Here is a 20750-nt window from a genome sequence, read left to right on the forward strand (position 1 = left end):
GGCAGTAAAAGAAAAAAGATTGATAATCAAGGTTGTCATCAATGGCTAGAAGTCTTGACCAGTTTCCCAGTCATTAACATTACAGAGTTTTCAGATTTCACAGCATTGGGAACTAATACCCAGTTTCTTCTGTTTACTAGCCTGAAAAGACTGACTTAGGCTATAACAGCATCCATAAATGGGCTTTTCCTATGTATTAGAGACAGGGTACTGAGAAAGAAGAGAAGAAGAGAAAGACAACTACTTCTAGAGCTTGCTGGCTATTTTTAGTGGCCCAGCTGTACTGTGGCCAGGGCCATTCTTCATTTAGGTTTGAGGGTATTCTTCACTGTCTCCATGGTTTTCAGCATCTGCTCTAGCTTGCTTGTCACTAAGCTGAACTATCCTGCAATACTTGGTGATGTGTGAGTGTGACTAAAATTAAAACATGTTCAGGTAAAATCTTGACCATAAGTGATTACCACTTCAGCTCTTCTGTGTGACCTGGACAACCAACAAGACTATGAAAGTTTCCTCTTTCATCTGAGAAAATAGTTCTCAGGAGAGAGTTTTACCTGGCTTGATTTCACAGTCTTTCAATTTCCTTTTCTCCCAGCCTTAGGGTAGAAAGGAAAGGGACAAGCTATTGACTGTCTAGCCTCTCTACCTCTCAGAGCTGTCTGTGGTAATGGCAGCCAGCTATCAAAGCCATGAATATACCCGGCTCCTCCAGTGCTCATACACATTTCACCTGAGGCTAAGTACAAAACACACAGGAGGAATGGGCCCTGTCACCTCCAGAAGGAAAAAAATCCCTCTGTGAATATTATATTTCATTGGAGAAAAGTAGACAGACATTTATAGATTGATGCATCCTCACAAAGTGAGCATGCCCAAATAACTAACTCCTAGATCAAGAAACACTTTAGAGAGCAAGGGAAGGGGTGACAAAAAGAAATGTACTCATTACCTGACTTGTGAAACTGTAACCTCTCTGTGCATCACCTTTATAATAACAAAAAAAACTAAAAATTGAAACACTTCTATGAAAAAAAGGGGAACACTTCACTACTCCAGACCTCCTCCCCATGCACTCCTACCTAGTCACCCCATATCTGAAGAATAAGCACTGTCTTGATTTAACAGAAGAGATTAGTTTTGCTTAGTTTCTTACTTTGTGTAAGTAGAATCATAAAATATACATTGTTTGGGGATTTCTCTCAATATTATAACTGTGAGTTATTTGTAGTATATCATTAAGATTATAGGTCTTTCTCTTGATCTTTATAACTACTTCAGTTAAGATATAGTTGTTTAGAGATGTGCATTAGATGGTTGAATGGTTAATGCTTTCTGTTCCACAGTGTGAATAATCTCTTTTCTTTTTTCCCTTGGACCAAATATACTCAAAGAACTCTTAAAGTAGAAGAAGCTGGCTGGTAGATCAGAAAAGATTCATTCTCTTTTGGCTGGGTGAGAGCTATTCTGCTTTCTAGTAATAGGCAAGGGAAGATTTTTGCACATTCCAAGTTTTCAATCTTTGGTTGAGAATATATTCATATGAAAAATTAGACTCTCACAAGTTCAGATAGAACATTTCGGTAAGAAAACTATGGAGTGTGCCTGGCCACACTGTCAGTGATGTGAAGCTTCCTGGGGTTTGTTTTGTACTATCAGAGCTGAAGCCTTTTCCAAACACTCCTTTTTCATGGACCTAGGTCTTCCATGACCCCTGAGACCTTCATCTTAAAACCTTGGACTTCTTTATGTGTCCCAATTCCCTAAAATTAAAAAAAAAAAAATGTTTGAGTTCTGTGGTCTTGAAGGTGTCTTCTGAAATCCAATGTCTGACAATTCTGTGATAACAAGGACTTCTCTTACCATGAATTTCCTTTGGGTTGTTAGGTAACATTGGGCAAGTTTTTTTTTTTTTTTTTTTTTTGTCGGTCGTGGGGCTTGAACTCTGGGCCTGGGCACTGTCCCTCAGCTCTTCAGCTCAAGGCGAGCACTCTACCACTTGAGCTACAGCGCCACTTCCAGTTTTCTGGTGGTTTATTGGAGATAGGAGTCTCACGGTCTTTCCTGTCCGGGCTGGCTTTGAACCGCGATCCTCAGATCTCAGCCTCCTGAGTAGCTAGGATTACAGGCGTGAGCCACCAGCACCCGGCTAAACTAAAGATAGATCTTTTTTTTTTTTTTTTTGGGTCCGGTTGTGGGGTCTGAACTCTGGGCCTGGGTGCTGTCCCTCAGCTCTTCAGCTCAAGGCTAGCACTCTACCACTTGAGCCATAGCACCACTTCCTGCTTTTTTTCCCCCTGCTTATGTGGTGCTGAGGAATCGAACCCAGGGCCTCAAGCATGCAAGGCAAGGGCTCTACCACTGAGCCACCTTCCCAGCCCTACATTGGGCAAGTTTTGATAGGTCACTTCCAGTCCCAGAGGTAAGGATAAACAAAAGCAAGGTGTGGGTGTGGCGAGGGCTCACCAAACAGTTGAAGACATCATTTCTTGAGCAATAAAGATTAGTCTTTATTGTTTTACAAGTGTTATCTATAATGACCAGCAACCCAGTGATGCCAAATTGGAATCCAAAACTATAAAAAAGATAGGCCTTTGTTTTACCAGTAAATTTAGGTCTAGCAATAGAAGGAACATTGCTATTTCTAGCAACATGGCTTCAGCAAAGCTGCTTTTCTGGCTTCATTCTGGAAGCCTGTGCCCTTGGTTAATTTTACTCTATGAAATTCACTGGCAAAACTTTTGCCAGTTTGAATCCACATATTGTGGTTAGCATTTTGTATACATTTGCTTCTTTCGTCCTTAGAATATTTCTGTAAGTTAGTTACTATTTTTTTATTTTTATTTTTTGGCAGTACTGAGGTTTGGACTAAAGGCTTCGTGCTGGTTAGGCAGGTGGTCTATTACTGGACCACAACTCCAGCTCTTTCTGGTTATTTTGATATAGGGTCTCACTTTTTACCGAAAACTGCATCTGGACCTTGATTCTCCTATTTCATGCTTCCTGTTGTAGCTGGGATGAGAGGTGCATACCACTGTGCCCAGCTTCTGTTGAGATGGAGTCTCATGAACTGTTTCTTTTCACTGCCAGGCTAGCACAGAACCATAATCTTCCCAAGCTTAGCTTCTCATAGGTGGGTTGATAATTGTGTACCACTATGACCAGATATTAGTTGAGGTGGAGTCTTGAACTTTTTCCCCAGCCTGGCCTTAAAAAGTGATCCTCCCAGTCCATACTCCCTGAGTAGCTAATGTTACAGGAGTAAGTCAGGAGACTTACTGTGCTGTTCTCCTGGCTATTCTTGTCCAGTTTAGTTTGATGTTCCACTCAAAATATTTCTTAAAAAATACAGTGACTGGGGAAAGGAGAGGTGGAGGGAAAAATATGCCAGAAGGTGCTGAGGACCACTAGGTCAAGAAGTCCTGAGGCTGTAGCTACAGCTGGTATGGAGCTGATGGCGGCACGGTAGGGGAACCGACGGGTAAGTGGGATGAGGGGACCCATGCTGGATCATGGAGGAGCAGTCAGATACCACCAGTGTCAGTGGCAATGAGCAGACAAGGATGCTCAACAGTGAAGAAACTTTTCAATTAACAATTGATAAGGCAAAGGTACCTTCTTTTATGAGTGGAGCATCAAGATTGGTGTAGGCCTTTCCCAAGATAGAGTGGCCACCAATCTTATAGCCCTTAATGAAGGGAGAAAGGGTGAAACTTGTAAGAGAAGCTGTGGGAATTTACATCAGCAAGCAGAGTTCATCCAGTCATGCTCTTGCTCAGTATCCATGAATAATCTGTATACCCAGTGGAGCAGATAGACCCAATGGGGCAGCCAGCCCTAAAAATGGAGGAGCATAAGGCTGTCTGCTGCCTTACAACCTCAGAACAAACCTATTGGTGTCAGAATCTCCCTTGTAAGATCACCTTAGATAAAGTTTGCTGATGTCACTGGAGGGACTTTTATACTTGCTCCTGCAGTGGTAGAAGTAGATCAAGGTGGTAAGTTTTACATAGTAAATGGCAATGTCTGAGGTATTTACTGATCTGATACCTGAAGGTGGTTGAAGTCTTGGCTAGAGGGTACTGTGCCACCATCACCTTGACCTTCATTGACAAGAATGGAAGGACGGTCTGTGTATGGAAGACAGATCTCCTTGCCCCTGAGGAAGAGTGGAGACAGAAGATCTGTCAGTAGTATTACATTGATGTATCAACCTGACCTTTGTCTATGGCATATGTTTGTTTTAGGTCCAGGAGCAGGGGCTTCAGCCCTCTGACTGGGAATGGGACTCATAGGATCACACCATCCCACTTGCTAACTTAGGGCCAACTTCTCTGTCCTCCCCATAGACTTAGGGTTTATGCTTGTTTTCTACTGGGTGAGATCAGAGGATGATGTCTCATTTATATGTTTATATATCAAATAAACATACTTTCAAAAGCATTTTTCAAAAACTCCCAGTCATCTGGTTCTAGAATACAGTATTTCCATCTTCATGCACTGTTATGAGGCCCTAGGTGTGGTGTACAGGGAAGAGGTTTACCAGATTTCTTACATTCTTCCATTGACTCCAGAACTTTCCCTGAGTATAGAATTGACCTCACATTTTCTTTTGCACATGAACCTCCCTAAGTGAGGAAGTGCTTAGACATCAGCATTAGATTGTTTCTCCTACCTGATGTTGGAATGAAGCCACTAGGAGTTGGAGTGAAATAGAGTAGCATGTTTTTCTCCCTAGAGGCAGAATCTCTAGTAAGAGGGAAACAAAGACTCATTAAATGTGAAAACTGGCCAAAAATCTGGCTAGCAGCTAATTCAACTAATTTAGGGATGTCAGGATGGCTGCACAATTGGCCCTTCTATGCTACTGGACTCCCTGAAGGGATGCTCCCCGTTAACTCTCTGGTTTGTGGTTATGTCTGCTGGGACATATTTTACATTTTGCATGAAGCCATGTCGGAGATTCCTTTAGCTAAATATACCATCTGGAGAAAAGTGGCCTCCTGTCCACAGCTTGAAAACAGACCTACTTTGTCTAGGGCTCTGGGGAAACTTGAGCCCATTTGCAGCTCCTGCCATCTCCTTTCGTGTAATGAAAGCTCCGTCTGTCTGACCCCTGTTGGAACTAAGGTTTAGGCAAATATTATTGCTGCCACCTTCATTTGTTTAATGTGGTGGCTTCAAACATGGTGACCAAACACTGCCAAGTCTGACTCCCATCTCCATGATGTCCTAAAGAGTCCCACCAAAAACAAAAATAATTTTCCCACTTGATCTGTTCAGACAGAAATAAACTTGGATGTGTTGTTTCCCACCTTGGAGCGAACAATCCTCCTCTTTTCCTGCCTTCACTTAGCTGGAACACATTAACAGTTCCTCTGGCTTTGCTTTTTTAGCTCAGTCTTTCTAGCCCTTGACAGCTGCTCACACTTGAGCTTGGAAGCCAATCAATTTAGACAGTTTGAAGGCTCTCAATTGCACCCTTGTTTTTATAGTGCTCCAGTTACCTGTGCTCCTGCTCTACCTTAGTATGCTTTAAAGTGTCTGTCCTAAACTCAGGTTAAACTGAGAAAGCGAGGTCAGAATCCCCATAGACCTGTAGTTGTCAGTGTGGCCTGTGTGTGAAAGTTACTTGGGGAAAGTGGGGAGAAAGAAAGTTACTTGGTTAGATTAAAAAAAAAATCTTGGTGACTTTGAATAGATATAAAAAGCATGAACTATAAAAGAAAAAAATAAAGACAAATTGGACTTCATCAAGTCATGGACTTTTATTCTTGGAAAGACATTGTTAAGAAAATGAAAAACAAGCCACAGGCTAGGAGAAAATATTTGCAATACATCTGTCTTAGTCCATTTGGGGTTGCTGTTACTTGAATAGCCAACACTGAGTAATTTATAAAGAATGGAGGTTTATTTCTTACCAGTTCTAGAGACCAAAAAGCCCAGGGTCACGGGGCTTCCATCTGGCTTCCATCAGTCCTTCTTACTGCATCATAATAAGGCTGAGAACACAACATGAGTGATAGAGAGAGGACAGAAAGAGAACAGGAGCCAAATTCACCCCCTTATTAAGAACCCACTCTGAAATAAACTAACCTACTACCATATAATGGCAGCAATCCACTCATCTAATCACCTCGGAAGGTCCCATCTCTCAGGACTAAGTTTCCAACACATGGACTTTAGGGAGTACATCCAACCACAGCAACATATATCTGACAGACTTGTATTAGAATGTACAATAAAGAACTTTGAGAACTCAACACTACTGAGACATGCTATCCCAAATATTTAAAACAGGCAAGCATTTTGGTGAACACTAATAACAATATACAATTGGCCAGTCAGCATATGAAAATATATTCAATGTCATTAATCATTGGGATAAGCAAATTAAAATAATGAGCCATATTAAAAATCTGCCAAAGTGGTTAAAATTAAAATGACTAATATTAGTGGGGATGGATAGAACTCTTAAGTTGCTAAGAGTGTGAATTGGAAGCTGAATGTGGTAGAGCATGACCTGCTATCCAAGCTCTCAAGAGGCTGAGGCAGGAAGAACTTCAGGTTAAGGCCAGCCCACATGGCAAGACTGTGCCTCAAAAAAATCAGTAAATGTAAGGTGCTAAGACCATTTTGGAAAATAGTTTGGCAGCTACTTATGAAGTTAAACAGGTACCTACCATCCGACCCAGGAGTTCCAGGTGCTTCTTGGTATTTTCAAATACCAAGAAGAAATAAGAGTTTATGTCCTCACAAAGACTTGTACTAGATGTTCAAAACCACTTTTGTGTCAGAATACCTTCTGAATAAGACCACCCCTCTCCCAGAAGATGTCATGTCTAATCCTGGGAACCTTCAAATATTTATATAGATTTGGGAGACTTTGTAGGGGGAAGGGAAAAACAAATCCTTTAAATAGGGATACAAGTAGACCCATTGCAACAATGAGACATCCACGTTGTTATATCGAAAACGAACTTTACAACTTTGGTGTAGGGGGGAGGATGGGGTGGGAAGGGGAAACAAAGGAGGAGGCTACAATGCTTGATAAGAAATGTACTCATTATCTTGCTCATGTAATTGTAACCCCTCTGTACAATATTTTCACAATAAAAAAAACATAAAAAATTAAAAAAAAAGATTCATTTGAGGATCTTGTGATAGGACTTTGTACCTGATTGTCCATGAGGGCCCTCAGTGCAATCACAGGTGTAGGGGGGGCGGAGAGGAGGGGGTAGAATACAGATAAAAGAGACAGGCCATGTGATGGAAGCAGAGTCATAGAGAGAGGATGTTCTGTCAGGGGCTTGTCTAGATGCTAGAAAAGACAAGGACACAGATTCTTCTTGAGAGCTGACCTGCTGAAACCTTGATTGAAGTTCACTGACATTAGTTTTGGGGTTCTGACCTCCAGAACGATTAGAGAATAAATGTATGTTATTTTAAGCCACCAAGTTTGCTGTAATTTGTCACAGCTGCCTTAGGAAAGTAATACTTGGTTCATAATAGCTCCAACTGGAAACAACCCAAATATCCATCAGCAGATGAATGGAAAAACATATTGTGGTACATCCATATATGCTATTCTGTAAGAGAAAGAAAGAAAGGAAAGAAGGAAGGAAAGAGAGAAGAAAAAAGGGAAGGAAGGAAGGAAATGTGGAGAGATACAATATAACTCAATTCCAAAAAGGATTATGTTGAGAAGAAAAATAAAGAGCCAAGAACAATGAGTACATACTGTATGTTTTTATTTATGTGAAACTTTAGAAAAGGCAAATCTTATCTAGATCCATGAAAAAAACTGATCAGTTATTGCCTCAGGCCAGAGTGGGGATGAAGGGTTGCTTTCAAAAGACATAAAGGAACTTGAAGGGTTGTGAAAATGTTCTGTATAAGGATGGAGTACATTTGTTACTTATATTGTACACCATTTGTTACTTATACTGTACACTTAAAATGTGTATATTAGGTTGTATGTTAATTATGGCTCAATAAAGCTGCCTTGAAAGATAAGGCTCTACCCCAGTGTAATAGCAAGGCAGTCTCTGCTGTAAGATCTGGGGGATTATTGCCTAGAGCCAGAGTGAAGAAACTACCTCTTCAGATACTTTTTCATCTTGAGGAAAGTGAAGAGCTGAGGAAGTCTAAAGGTCCTGTGTATATGAGAGCCATGTCTGCCCTTGCAGCCCACAGCCTTGAAGCAGCCAGGCCAGTTTCTCTAGGCATCCCATTGTGGTTTACTGAATTGTTCTTGAAGAGTGATAGAGAGGAGTGAAGGGGAAAATCTGGCCTCCTTCACATGTAGGAAGTGAAGACTTGAGGTAGAATGCTGGGGAAGAAATGTAAGACCTCATTCAGACTTTTTTGTCCAGGACTCTCAGATGGTTAAATGATCTTTTCACCATTAGTAACCAGTCAAATGAGAGTTGCCAGTCACATTTCCTTTGGCACCAAGGAAATGGCAGTTTAAAGGAGCAGGACGTAGAATTAAAATTAAAAGCATTGCATGCTTCCTGTTCATCTCCTTTGGATTGGGATAGGCTTTGCAATGGAGTCTTTGAGTCGAGCTGCTGGGCATATGTGCAGAGAGAGGACGATGTCATGAGGCCTGTCCTGTGGTCACTGTCATCAAGAAAAAGAATTGAGCTAGCATGTAGCATAGCTCACTGTCTCCCATGGACACACTTGCCTTCTGTATCCACAGGTTCCATAGTGTGGAGTCAGACAATTGCAGATCAAACATATTTGGAGAAATTTGCATCTGTACTGAATATGAATAGTTGTTTTTCTTATTACTATTTCCTAAATAACATAATATGATAAAATTTTAGATAACAGTTACATTGTATTTGACACTATAAATACCCAGAGATAGTTGTGTATAGGAGGATATGTATAGATTATATGCAGATGTTTTTCCATTTTATGTAAGAGACTTGACATCTTTGGATTTTAGTGTCCTCTGGGGTGCTGTAACCAATTCCCCATGGACACTGATGGATGACTATACTGTTGATTGGACTAAAGAGAAAGAACAATTTTCAAAAAAACAAAAACAAAAAAATCTCTGGAGATGTCACTGGGTGAGGCTGGATGCATAATTCAGCCCTCCATCTCTTTCCTATCTGCCATAGCCTCTTCCCTTCCTGAACTCAGTACCTGGGACTGCTTGAATCTCCTCTGCCTTTCAATGTTGCTAGCAGCATTGCCTGCTGCGTTGCAGGCAGCTGCTCTACTTGGCCACTTTATCTTGTTGGTAGCAAAAAAAATCTGTTCTGATTAATTGAGCTTTATTCTCCCATATCTGATGAAGAGATCGTCTTTGGAGGAAAGAATGGGATGTGAAGCTGAGCTTATTTGAGTAGGGGATGGAAAGCTGCCAGCTACTTCAAAGGTATGTCTGCTGATAAAGGGTGTCAGGTTTGCTGCCAAAGCCAACACGGAGGGGAGCTTGCAGCTAGTGCTGCTCATGGTGTTCACTTTGGTGTCTGTGACACTGGGTCAGCAGCATCTTCTGCTCTCCCAGGAGGCATCTCCCTGGGTGGTCGGGGCTTTTTTTGGGCTTTGGAAGATGCAGCTCAAAGGGAAAGTGTGCATCAAAGATGTCCATAGTCTTCTACTTGGGTTAGTGTTATATGTTTGCCTTTTTGGTGTTTTTAGCTCTTAGATGTCTGGGTGCCTTGTTTGCAAGAGCTCAAGGTGCTAGGTTCTAAGTGTTCAAGACAAGGCAATAATCTGATTTTTGTAAACCAAAGGATGAGTAAGAGAATCCAAAGAAGGCTAATGAAAAGCAAAAAGATGTAGAATTGCAGTAGACAGAAAACAAGTTTCTAAATGCAACCTTGTATGTGTATATTAGCCTAAATTAGAAAATCATGCAGTTAGTGAGCACACTGGTGAATACTGCAAATGCATGATTATGCTAAGTGCTGAAGGAAGATGTTCCCCCAGGAAGCTTAAGTCCATTTATATCTTCCCAAACTTTCTGTGGGAGGATGATAATAATAATACTATTAAAAACTTTTCATGCCATGGGGCTGGGAAGGTGGCTCAGTGGTAGAGCGCTAGCCTTGTATGCATGAGGCCCTGGGTTCGATTCCTCAGCACCACATAAGCAAAAAGAAAAAAGCTGGAACTGGTGCTGTGGATCAAGTGGTAGAGCGCTAGCCTTGAGCTGAAGAGCTGAGGGAGAGCGCCCAGGCCCAGAGTTCAGGCCCCATGACCGGACCCAAAAAAACCAAAACAAAACAAAAAAACCCAACTTTTCATGCCATCCAGTGTAGTTTCAGTGTAGGTGGCCCTACATGTATATTTTGCTCCAATACGTTCATCTATTTTTTCAAGCTTGTCCCCCATTAACTTTTGGCTAAAGTGGTAACACTTAAAGGATACATATTATAAAACATATAGCTCAGTGAATTTTTACAAAGTGCCCATTTTTAGTTATTATTCCTAGCACAATAGAAGTATGTCTGTTCCCGACTCCTCTTCTTTACTATAAATGAAATCTTATACTTTCAATAAATTAAACATGTCATTTTTTGTTATTTCTTGGCTTTGTCTTTTCATTTTCCTTTGCTCTCTCCATGTTTACTAATTTTTTATGCTTAGGTGATCCTATAGAGATTGTTGGTATGCTTATTGCCCTCCGAAGGATGTTAAATTTTGTTCTAGAAGGCAATTATGTGAGGGATATTCACCTTGAACTTGTGGGTAGTTGGTTTTCTGTCTTAGAACAGTAAGTACCTATGTCCCAGGACATCATATAATTAAGTCTGTATAATTAAAGCTTGTTTTTTCTTGGGTTTCCATGGAAAGTTCAAAATGCTTATCTAACTTGGTAGACTTTCAACTCCAAATTTGGTCTCCTGTGCAGTGGGCAACACCTAAGATAAGACAGTCACTTATTCCAGTTTGCCTGGGTTTGAGGACTTACAAGATAGGAGACTTTCAATTTTAGTCAGTCGGTTGATCACATTTGGGTAATTTCTGGCTTGAGACTCTTATGTATAATGCCGCTATGAGCACTGTATTAGAAAGTTACTTCTTTCTAGTGTGTATGTAAGAAGTTAAAATTCACAGTGTTACTCTTGTAAGAACAAGAAGAAATGATACAGAAATTTGAATGCCTGTGCACTTTCCAGTATGTCATCCTACCACCTGGTGTTTCAGGATGCATCAGTGGTGTCTTTAGAAACTACTTGTTGCTACGTTACATTGCTGGACCTGATCACAATACTGGCGTTCAGGGTAATGAATTTAAAACCAGCTCTTTGCTCACTCTAGACCTTTCCCTTTCCCTGTCTCCCTCTCCCTTTCTGTCTTTACCTTTCTCTTTTCTCCCTCTTTTCTATCTAATCTTATGAATGATTTTTAAAAAATTATAGTATTTGTACATGGTAGAAAATACAGAAAGAAAAATCCAACTAAAAACTATATTATAGGTCATTCTTACTCTAGAGATGACTCCGTTTCAGTTTATTAAAGTATAATCCTTTCCTAAGAAACATTACTGTCACTTTCACTTAAAAACAAACAAAAAGAACTATGCAAGCCAGGTGCTGGTGGCTCACACCTATAATCCTAGCTATTCAGGAGGCTGAGATCTGAGAATCACAGTTCAAAGCCAGCCTGGGCAAGAAAGTCTGTGAGACTCTTATCTCCAATAAACCACTCAGAAAACAGGAAGTTGCACTGTGGCTCAAATGGTAGAGCAGTCACCTTGAGCTGACGAGCTCAGGGACAATGCCTAGGCCCACAGTTCAAGCCCCACAACCAACAACAACAAAAAGAGCTTTGCAGTATTGTGGTGGCTGGGAACAGTGGTACATATCCACCATCCCAGCAATAAGGAAGGCCAACATCAAGAGGATTATGGTTCCAGGCCAATGTGAGCAAAAATGTTCAAGAAACCCCATCTCAACAGAAAAAGCTGGGTGTGATATTTTTTTCATGCCTATCACCCTAGCTATGGTGGGAAGCATAAACAGGAAGACTTTTGTTTAAGCCCCTGTAGATAAAACCTGAGACCCTACTTTTAAAATAACCAGAGCAAAGAGGGCTAGAAGCCTGGCTCAAGTAGTAGAATGCCTTTCTAGCAAGCATGAAGCCGTGTTCAAACCCAAACAAACAAAACATTGTACTGACTATATTCATTTTTAATCTGTTCTAGTTAAGAACACTTTCGTGTTTCAGTACATTTTCATCTCATCTAATACCTACTCCGTTTAAACATTTCTCTCATTTTCCACAAAATGTTCTTCATAATTGGTTTGTCTAAGACATTGGATGCTAGTTTTATATGCCCTTTAATTCACTGCTGGGGTTTTTTGTTTGTTTGGTGTTTTTTGTAGAAATACTGATTTGTTGAAGAGACTAGACAAGTTTGTCTTACAAAGTGTAGATTTGTCTGATTTCTTAATCATGGTATTGCTTAACTTCTGCCTGTATCCTGTATTTCCTGCAAATTGGAAGCCAGTCCTAAAGGCCAAGATGGATTCTAATTGAGACTGCATACTGTTGATGGTATCAGGTATTTCATGTTGCATCATACCAGGAAACACATGATATTTTCCTAACTGACAAATACAGATGCTGTCAATAACCTGCTCTGAACAGAGTCAGTATCAAGCCTTTCCTAGTATGACTTTTACATAAAATAAGAGGAAAAATATTTTCACTTGGAACAAAAGTTGATTGTAAGGTGTTATGCATAATGCCACCATACCACTATTGTGTGACAGTTCAATCATTCATCTGATACTTTAAACAGCAATTTATGATTCAAGACAACTTATTTCACCATCTCTCTAGGGTTTGCAACCACATTAAAAAAGAGTAGATAGCTATTTTAATAACAAATATTAAATAAATGCTAGCCAAGCTCAGGGACTACACTAAGTGCTTTTCATGTGTTAGCATAACTATATAGCCCTTTGAGTTGAGTCCTGGCTTTTCATCCCATTCACAGATAAAGACATGGGAAGAAGGTTAAGCAATTCATTGAAGATTGTACAGCTGGTTGATGGGGGAACTGAGATTGCAGCCTGGGCAGGTAGCTTCCTCTGAATCATCTCTTCACACCACCATGCCCTGCTACCTGGGTGCAAGAAGGTGGCCATCATTCTGGGAAGCTGCAGAGCCAGTGCTTGTGCAAAGAAGTGTAATGGCTTGGGAATCCTCAGCCATACATGTCCATGCTTCTGTCAGCCAAGTGTTTCCCTTGTGCAGCTCTGATTCTGCTTCTTGCTCAGCGTGTCCTGAGCAAGCCCACACCTTCGATTTCTGCTCCCTTCTTGCAGGATTGGCTTCTTTTGAATCTTCAATTTATCTTTGTCAAGAGTTCTCCTTTGAATTTTTTCCCTGCCTGTCTGAGCATGATTTTTATTTTAAAATGAGAACAAAACTTAACTGCTTCTGCTTTTGAGATAGTATCTTCAGGCTTTTCTATTTTTCATCTTCTTACAAAACTGGACTTTTTCTGATCTTATAGTTTTTCTGCTGGATCCAACCTTTCTTTGTTTCTAATCTGAGCCCTTAGGGTTGGTTGATTTTATCTTTGTCTTTTCTCCCCTGTGCCCCACAAATTATAGGAGTCTATTTAAAATGAAACTTGTAGTTATTGGTTAATTTTTAATTGCCTGTGCTAAAATTTTGGCTTTGAAAAACCATATATTCTTTTCCTTTCATTTCAGAGAACACAAACTTAGTAGCCTAGAATTCTTTCAATTATAAGACTAACATTATTTTTTCAAAACACTGTAAACAGAGAAAAAGAAAATGTGCAATTATTTTATAAACATTTTAATATGCTTCCTTTCATTTTTTCTATGCATATTCTTAAGAAAATGAAGATGAAATTGTATGTGTATTAAATTTTGCTACTGTTCATTTAATGTTTTAATAAGCATTTTCCATGTCATAACATCTTAAAAACCTGTTTTTTAAATATGGCTAATAACACATTTTAAAAAAGAAAACATAGCTTTTTATAACTATATAGATACAGAGCCTTATCTCCCCACTATCCCATAGCTTGGTTATGCATCTTTGTCTTTCTTGACATGACTCTGCCTTGGACCACATTTCTTTTTTTTTTTTTGTCAGTCGTGGGGCTTGAACTCTGGGCCTGGGCGCTGTCCCTCAGCTCTTCAGCTCAAGGCGAGCGCTCTACCACTTGAGCTACAGCGCCACTTCTGGTTTTCTGGTGGTTTTTATTGGAGATAGGAGTCTCACAGTCTCTCCTGCCCCGGCTGGCTTTGAACCGCGATCCTCAGATTTCAGCCTCCTGAGTAGCTAGGATTACAGGCGTGAGCCACCAGCGCCCGGCCTGGACCACATTTCTTTACATGTAGAAGCAATCCAAAAATCTCCTTGAACTTCTTGTGAGTCACTTGTTTATAGGGTGACTCCATAGATGGCCTCTGCTTTCATTTGGCAATATGCTATTTCTACTTAATATGTGGTGTAAGGCATATTAAGTAGATATGTTTCATTAGGTAGCCCATGAAGAGAATACTACATGGTATTCAGGCAAGAAAAGAAGTTTATTTATGGAACTGCTCCCCCCACCAGGCATGGTGCTGATGCGTGGTGGAAAGGGGAGACCCACTCCCAGAACAGGACTTATCTAGGCTAAGGACAGGAAAAGGTGTGACCAGGTTGGGGAAAGGTGTGGCCACCTTGGATTTGGATGTGACCTCAGGGCCTGGGACCTTCCTATGGCCAGCTGGGAGGTTGGCCAGAAGTGGCCAGGATGTAACCTAGCAGGAGGGGGAGTTGACTGCTTCCAGGTGTGCCAGGTACCTAGGTAACAGATACTGGGTGGAAACTTAGCCAGGTAGTAGGGAGGTGTCTGCACTGGGCCTGCTTGGAGTGGGGGGGAGGGAAGAGGGGCAGAGAAGGGGGTCCGCAGACCTCACATGCAGCAAGGGAAAAAGGTTCTCCTATGTCTTTCTTCCTCTAATGTCTTCCTCATTGTCTTTGAACTTAGCTGTAAATTTAAATCTCAGAGTTGACTCTGAGCTTGAGTCCTAGCTAGCTCAATACAGTTCTTTCGTGTCTGTTTCCTCATCTTTACAGGGATGAAAATTACTCATAGCCTTCTGCTTCCTGCCTAGACTGCCATAAGAAATCAGTAAAACCTGGAAGGAAGTTGCTCTGTAAAACTGTTAAGCCAGATGGCATCTGATTCTGTTCCCCTGGAAGAGTGTGTGCATTGTACCTTCTCCCAGCTGGAGTAGTCTTTACATCTCTAAGCTAATCTTTTTTAGCAGTGTGTTATCACATAGGGTAAGAAAAAAAATAATAAAGACAAACTGGGAGATCACCCTCTAGCTTTAAGCATCTCTCCTCCAAAGCCAAGATAATCCAAGCCTTCTGCCCACATAAGCATCCCATCCTTTCCTGCCTTGCCTCTTCCCATGACCTTGTTTTCCTATTGATATTCATTTTGAGGGTGGAGAGTTTAATAAAAAAAAAAGGCATTTTTCTTTTTCTTTTTGTTACCCTATGAGTCATTGGCCTTTCTGAGCCTTTGAGTTTTCAGGCAAGGAAAATTGCATAGTCTGCTTGACCCTTAAGAACTCCTTGAAGAATACCTTCTTTAAATACAGAGCACAAGTAACTGCTACCAGTTCATTCAGTTCAGTTTAATAGTATTATTTGACTGTAATTGGTCAATATCCAATCTGGCACTATAAAAGGACTGTAGAACAAGTTGAAAACATGGTTCAAGATCTTAGATTCTTTACATCTCTGTTGGGTAGTCAGGCCACAGACTCTTTAAGTAAGTTACAACTTAAGAGAGCAATTTAATGAGTGTGATAGATAATTAGTTGTCGATAGGAGCTTGGAAAAGAAACAGATTCATGGGAGGTGAGTCAGGCTCCTCACAGAGGGGAAGGAATTGGGCTAATGTTCTCTTAATTACCTGTTTCCAGGATTCTCAATTATCCATCCATTTCTTATCTTATGGAAATATGTGTTGAATGTTTCCAAATCATCTGATACCAGCTTCCTTTCTTGCTGCATTGTCCCCATTAGAGATGCCACCCATTAGCCCAGTCTGACTTCACAGAGGTTGAATGTTGGGGAGCAATGCAGCAACTTCTTGGGAAGACCTTGGAGCCTACATGGGAAGTGCTTTGAATGTCAGCTTAGGGAGTGTGATCATCAAAGAGACATTGGCCATGCTTAGCTAGGACAATGGAATCTTGAAAAACACATTTTCTGCTACAGTATTTGAAGGCAATAATGGAAACTAGTTCTTGGATAATGGCAAGGGGAACTGAAAGAATGAGATTTACTATGAGACAAAGCAAGACACTAGACAGAGCTTGATAGGCAATGGGAGGAATGGAGATTCACTTAGTCATTCAACAATTATTTATGTGTGTAGCACCTATTTTCCATGCACTGGATTAGGAACTGGAGAAAAGCATTGAACAAATAAATAACTTCTTGGTGTTTTGTTGTTGTTTTTTTCTTTTGGCAGTACTAAGTTTTGAACTCATGGCCTCAAGTGGTGGTTCACTCAAGTGAACCACCACTTGAACAACACTCCTAGCTTTGAGCAACTAACAAAAGTCCTTGCCTGCTTGGAGCTTGTATTCTAGTAGGAGAAACAGACACTAAAAATAAATCAGAAAATACATGTCCCATGATGATAAAATAAAATGGGGGGCTGGGAAGGTGGCTCAGTGGTAGAGCGCTTGCCTTGCATGCATGAGGCCCTGGTTCAGTTCCTCAGCACCACATAAGCAAAAAGAAAAAAGCTGGAAGTGGCGCTGTGACTCAAGTGGTAGAGCGCTAGCCTTGAGCTGAAGAGCTGAGGGACAGTGCCCAGGCCCAGAGTTCAGGCCCCACAAAAAAAATAAATAAATAAATACATAAAATAAAATAAAGTGGGGAAAAGAGATAGTGGTGCTAAGAATCTTGCCATTTTATATTGGAAGGTCAGAGAAGGTCTTAATGCTAAATAAGCATTTGAACTGATCTTCAAGGACATGGTTGTTAACTCTTTGAGAGTTTCAGGCAGAGAAAACAATGCAGGTTGAAGTGTATGAGAAGGGAATGGGCTTATCTGGTTAGAGATACAGAAAAAGAGAATGGGTGCTGGGTAGGCATGGGAAAGAATGGTATGAGAGGAGTTGGGGACTGGGACAACAGCAGAAGCCTTGGGTACAATTAGAGGCAAACAGTGGAACAAAGAATCCCACACTCTGGGCTCCTGTTGAAATGATTATTCTGGCTTCTGTTAAAAAGCCTGAAGGAGAAGCAAGGTGAAAGCAAGAAGGAAGCCTCTGTAAGTAGTTCAGGCCAGAGGTTATAGTGGATTGGAACCAGGAGGTAGCTATGGAAAGTTTGAGAAGTGTTCACATTTTGAAGACAGAGCAATAGGATCTTCTGCTGACTTGAATGTGTCACATGGGAAAAGGTAGTCCAAGGTGATCCCCAGCATTTTGTCTTGAACAGTTTTAAGTTGGACTTGCTCAGTATTAAGGAAGTAGGTAGGGAAGCCATTGATTATAATCCTGTAGTTGGTGAAGAATCTGAGAGCTAAAGAAAGTGATCTGCCATTGTTCATTTAGGACAGGATCAAACCTTAGGTCTTCTAAGTTCAATTGTAGACATAGGAAAGGGAGATATTAGTCAGAAGAGCTGGAAGGAAGATTTGAAAATTAATTACATACAAGTAAAAGGTGAAGCCAGAAAAATAAATATTCAGACTAAAGGGCAATTGAAGCCTGGAGAGATTTTGAAGAGCTAGCAAAGAGGCTAGAAGAAATTAAAATGGACAAAAGGCTCAAAGTAAATTATGTGCATGTCTTAAAATGGTATAATGAAGCACATAAAATTTTAAAAGGGGGGGTATATGAATAAGAAAGCAATAGGGTGCATGAATATGCTTGAAATATATGCATTGATGGAAATATGATAAACCCAGTGTACAACTAAGAAAAATAAATAAATGAACATAAGGCAAATGTGAATAATCTGTCTCACAGAACTGAAATGAGAAGCTTGCTCACTGATGAGAACTATGAGGGACTGAGAAGAATGGTACTCAAGAAAATGTCCTTGGATTGAGTTTGGGATCCTTGGAAACCATGGTGCCCTGAGCAAAACCTCTATAATTTTGAGCAATCTTTATTTTGTTTTATTTTGTTTTTTCAGCTAATATAAGATGGAACATAATAGTGTAAGCATGAGATAGTTTAAAAAAATTCTCTTCCAACCTAGCATTACTTTCTTCTGACCCTTGAACAAGAACTTCACCTTCCCAGATAGCTACCAGTGCCCAGGTATAAACTGAACAGAAAGTGTACTTCATATCCCTTTTGCCTCCTGGAAATCATATGAGGATAACACTGGCAAAAGATAGGAAACTGCTTCAGAAGAGAAATGTTACATAAATCAAAATATACTTTCCTGGTTGACTGTAAGTTTTTAGCTTAAAAAAAAATCTTGATAAGCTGGTACTGATGGCTGATGCTTGTAATCCTAACTGCTTGTGTGGCTGAGATTGGGATGTTCTGAGTATGAAGTCAGCCCAGGCTCCCCCACAAACAAAAACAAAACCCAGTAGCTGAATTGCGGTGGTATGTGCCTGCCATGCTAGTTACATGAGAGACTGAGATTTAGAGGATCATAGTTCCAGACGTGGAAACAATAGACCAAAAGACTATCTAAAGGGAAGAAGTGAGCAGGAAGCTACATGTCTATCATAACAGTTACGGTGGGAAGTAAAAAATAAGATCACAGTACAGGTGTGTGCCCTTGCAGGAAGAGAGACTCTATCTTAAAATAATGAATGCAGAAAAGAACTGGAGGTGTGACTCATTGGTAGAGTGTCTACCTAGTAAGTGTAAGGCCCTAAGTTCAAATGCCATAATGTCAAATGTCATAAACATTTTGTATTAGCTGGGCACTGGTAGCTCATTCCTGTAATCCTAGCTAACTTAGGAAGCTGAGATCTGAGGATCATTCATGGTTCCAAGCCAGCGTGGGCTGAGAGGTCCCTGAGAGACTTCTCTCTAGTTAACCACCAGAAAACCAGAAGTGGCACTGTAGCTTAAAGTGATAGAGAGCAAGCCTTGAGGGAAAAAGCTCAGGGGTGGCACTAGGCCCTGAATTCAAGCCTCATGACTGGGAGAAAAAAAAAAAGAAGGAAAAAAATTTTTAACAGCTATTTTTTAACTGAAAAATATTGACCAATGGAATCTAATTTAATCTTTGAAACAAAATATTTCAGTATCATTTTGATTAAATCTTCATATCCAATATCAATTCCTGACTGAGTTTTTTAAAATGTAATTTTATAGTCATTGTTGCTCATCTATAAGAGTAATCATGTTTGTAATCGTTAGCCCTGACCCCAAGGCCTTGGAGGTCTTACAAACCCCCTTAGAGCAGCATTGGACCTTCTTACGAAACAAGTGAAGGTTTTCCTTGCTGAGTGCTGAGCAGTCAGTGTTAGAGCTGTAGGTTGAAGCCAGTAGAGTTTAATTCTGTCCTTCCAATCCCCTTCAACAATGGTATAGAAAGAATGGGAATGGAAATTAATTGAACCTTCTGGCATTATTAAAGTTATCAGTGCATATCCCCTCTTGGGCTAGGAAGATTAAAAAGGGTGTTGTAATCAGAGCAGATGATTTCTGACACTTGGATGGGCTTCCTCCCCTAGTTAGTTGTAGAGATGTGATGTGAGTTTGTTGCCTCTGGCCTGATACCACATAGCTCAAGGCTATTCAGTCTTTACCTCTTCCTCCTACCCACTTGGGAGGAAAGCCTGCTCCTATGCTCTCTGGGTAGGAGATCCCTTAGCTTGGAAATCAGGCCTGTTATTTCTCCAAAGATGCTGATGTGTCTTAGGCAAGGCTTGGAGTCACACCTTGTTCAAACTCAGCCTAAACTAAATAGGTAATTGAAATGCTGCTCCCTGGTGATACAGTTTGTTTTTAACAAGTGTTTACTAAATGCTTTTCCCAAGCACCACCCAAGTCTAGCCAGTTCAGCCTGCTGGCATGTTGGTATCTAAAGAAGATCCTGATACCAGAAAGCAGGTCTTACCCTAACCAATAATTGGGACTGTGATTCTCAACTTAGTAACCAGTCTAGGATTTGGTTTTCTAACTTGTAAAAAAGGATTTGGGGAGGGGCTGGGAAGGTGGCTCAGGGTAGAGCGTTTGCCTTGCATGCATGGGGCCCTGGGTTTGATTCCTCAGCAACACATAAGCAAAAAGAAAAAACCGGAAGTGACCATGTAGCTCAAGTGGTAGAGCGCTAGCCTTGAGCTGAAGAGCTGAGGGACAGCGCCCAGGCCAAGAGTTCAGGCCACACAACCGGACCCAAAGGAAAAAAAAAAAGGATTTGGGTTAATCTTCCAAAGCTTCTTCCTTGAAATTCTACCCCACCCCCTTTTTCTCCTTGAATTTTTTTTTTTGGGGGGAGGAGGTTGGTCGTGAGACTTTAACTCAGGGCTTGGGCACTGTCCCTGAGCTCTTTTGTTCAAGACTAGTCCTCTACCACTTCAAGCCACCAGACCACATCTGGTTTTCTGATGGCTAATTGGAATTAGGAGTCTCACAGACTTTCTAATAGCTCTCATACTTTAGCATCCCAGTAACCTTCCTTAGGGCAAATCTGTCATTGGTCCTTTCTTGGTAAAGCCTATTTCAAGTTTCAATTAAGAAGAATCTTTAGATTCCTAAAATTACTTGGCAAAGGATGAAGAGAAATAAGGTATT

General features: G+C 40.7%; 1 protein-coding gene across 4 annotated transcripts in view; it reads left to right on the forward strand.

The window, feature by feature from the left end:
• The window catches only part of Srgap2 (SLIT-ROBO Rho GTPase activating protein 2), a 243038-nt gene that overhangs the window by 128950 nt on the left and 93338 nt on the right, over positions 1–20750 (forward strand). The gene's annotated exons all lie outside the window — the stretch shown is intronic.

The sequence above is a fragment of the Dipodomys ordii genome, unplaced genomic scaffold (genome assembly GCF_000151885.1).
Source record: "Dipodomys ordii isolate 6190 unplaced genomic scaffold, Dord_2.0 Scaffold35, whole genome shotgun sequence".
In the NCBI taxonomy this organism is placed as follows: domain Eukaryota; kingdom Metazoa; phylum Chordata; class Mammalia; order Rodentia; family Heteromyidae; genus Dipodomys; species Dipodomys ordii.